Here is a 2500-nt window from a genome sequence, read left to right as displayed (position 1 = left end):
AGTTATTGTGTCCATTAACTGGCCAGACAGTACTAAATGTGATATATCTCTCTGATTACGACTCAGTTTGTCTTTGCCCCTAGAAGGGGTTAACTACTGCAATTTTATTGTTCAGTAGCTACTTTCCTCAGTAGATCTTCAAAAGTTCAAACTTGCAGCAAATAAGTTCATGTTGAACAGGCTGACATAGGTCCTTTTATAGTTAATATATCACATACTGTTTTAATGTTGATAATGTTTTTAAAATACTTTATTTCAATTTTTTATTACTTCTTATATCGTTTATTTATTTTCTTATTTCTTTTCCACACCGAGCTATTTTTCCCCGTTGGAGCCCTTTGGCTTATAGCATCTTGCTTTTCCAACAAGAGTTGTTCTCTAGTCTTGGGTAATGCCATAGCCTCTGTACCATGGCCTTCCACTGCCTTGGATTAGAGTTCTCTTGCTTGAGGGTACACTTAGTCACGCTGTTCTATCTTATTTCTCTTCCTCTTGTTTGTTTTGAAGTTTTTAATAGTTGTTACTGTGCTGAAAATATTTTTTGATGATTTATTCTCTTGTTTATCTATTTCCTTATTTCCTTTCCTCAATGGGCTATTTTTTCCGGTTAGAGCCCTTGGGCATATAATATTTTGTATTTCCAACTAGGGTTGTAGCTTGGCTTTTAATAATAATAATAATAATAATAATAATAATAATGAAAATGTGCGATGAAAACCTTACTTATCTTTCTAATTGTCTCTTCGTACCCTAAATATAAGGAAATAAATTCTGATCTTCCACGTCCTTAAGATTATATTCCTTTCTTTAGTAATTGACACAAACAATTAGGTAAACGCATGTATGATTTGGTTTCCAGTATTTCTCATTCAAATTACAAGTAAATAGTAATTATGAGAAATTAATCATGAATGACTCTTTCTCTGTTCTTTTCAGGGTGTTTGTGATTGTGCTTTGGAAGATGGCGACGGAGTCATGATACTTCAATTGGTGTATTGGGTCCAGCGAGTAACTGCAGAGGAATGGTCCTTTGAAAGCCTTTCAAGGGGTCGGCTGTGATGGGAGTTCAAGTGCCCCTAAAAGATGATGCTCTAATGCATCTAACTGGAAGGACAGGGAATCATATACAACCCAAGAATTAAGTTCGAGCACTTCCAACAAGAAGAGGTTCAGCTTCATATTCAGCTTCTTCCAGTTGCCCGGTGTTCTACTTGGAAGTGTAGTCAGATGGTTTCATGAAATATTCCTTCAAGCACCTAATTGTGATAAGCTTAAACGTTTCCGTGACTCAGCTTTCTTGATTCTCCGTGTTTTTTGGAAGCTGCCGGAATGCATTACCTTGTTGAGGAGACCCCTTTCTCCGAAATGATGCATTTAATTACTTCTTTTCAAGTTTGTGAAAAAAAAAAATCAGCTGCCATGAAAACAGCAAACAATAATACAGGGTTTAGAAAATTCGTCTTAAGAACTAAAGCTGAAGAAACTAAAATCTTCGAGAAAAACTTGAAATTTATGAGTTTAGAACAGAAATGAATCTGTTTAAGAAAATAAAAAAGAATGTGAATGAAACCTCCAGTCCAGGTAATAATGACATTCCAGCATTTTCAATTATGACATACCTATGCTATCTTTTCATATCAAAGTGACACTGAAATAAAAAGAAAATTTTCAATGACCTTTTGAGACATTTGAACGTTTTGAAAATATTTACCGATACAAAGAATTAATGTATCAATGTTGAATGAAATCCATTTTATATGAATTCCGAGATCAGAGGGCATACTTTGATATGCAACCAACAATAATATTCATATTTTAATGAGTAAGAAATATTTTGGATTGGGGAGGGAGATAAAATCATAACCCAAATCTAAAGAAAGAACGGAAAAAAAAATGTGCTGCCAAAAATTCATTAGTTGCAGTCGGTAATTAGATGGTAAGGATACGTGCTACGTAAAGTGGAAGGGACTTTTTCTTCTGGATTTGAAATTGAGTGTTATTCGGAAAACAGTTCACAGTGAGTTCTGGAGTTGTTCACATAGTCAATTCAAGAAAGTTGCAGAATACTGACAGAATATATTGAATCATATATAAAAAAGAAAATAAAAAACAGGTAAAACCAGCAATAAACGCTAAGTGCTTTAAGAACATTTTTCCTTAAATTTTTAAAATTGTAAAGAACATAGTTTCATTCGATTTATGAGACGCTGCAGGAAATCACAGATAAAGAAAACATATCTGTTGAATAACTTTCGTAATTCCCAACGGTTAATGCAATCTTAAGTTGACAAGTTAAGGAAATGAGAAGAAAGAACATTGTAAACTCAAGAAAACGGAAGGTTTAAAGTCAACATGACTAAAATTTGCATAACACGTGTATATATATATATATATATATATATATATATATATATATATATATATATATATATATATATATATATATATATATATTCTGAGAGATCAAATGTGAAATAAGTATGAAAAACCAAAGGGAACT

General features: G+C 32.6%; 1 long non-coding RNA gene across 1 annotated transcript in view; it reads left to right on the top strand.

The window, feature by feature from the left end:
- The window catches only part of LOC137637799 (uncharacterized), a 28098-nt gene extending 25727 nt beyond the window's left edge, over window positions 1-2371 (top strand). Inside the window, exon 4 of the long non-coding RNA XR_011043810.1 lies at window positions 937-2371. This is a non-coding gene — a long non-coding RNA (uncharacterized lncRNA). The remainder of the gene's footprint in view (window positions 1-936) is intronic.
- The last annotated feature ends 129 nt before the right edge of the window (window positions 2372-2500 follow it).

The sequence above is a fragment of the Palaemon carinicauda genome, chromosome 3 (assembly GCF_036898095.1).
Source record: "Palaemon carinicauda isolate YSFRI2023 chromosome 3, ASM3689809v2, whole genome shotgun sequence".
NCBI lineage: Eukaryota > Metazoa > Arthropoda > Malacostraca > Decapoda > Palaemonidae > Palaemon > Palaemon carinicauda.
Note: the sequence above shows the minus strand (reverse complement) of the source record. Positions and strands in the feature narration are given on the sequence as shown.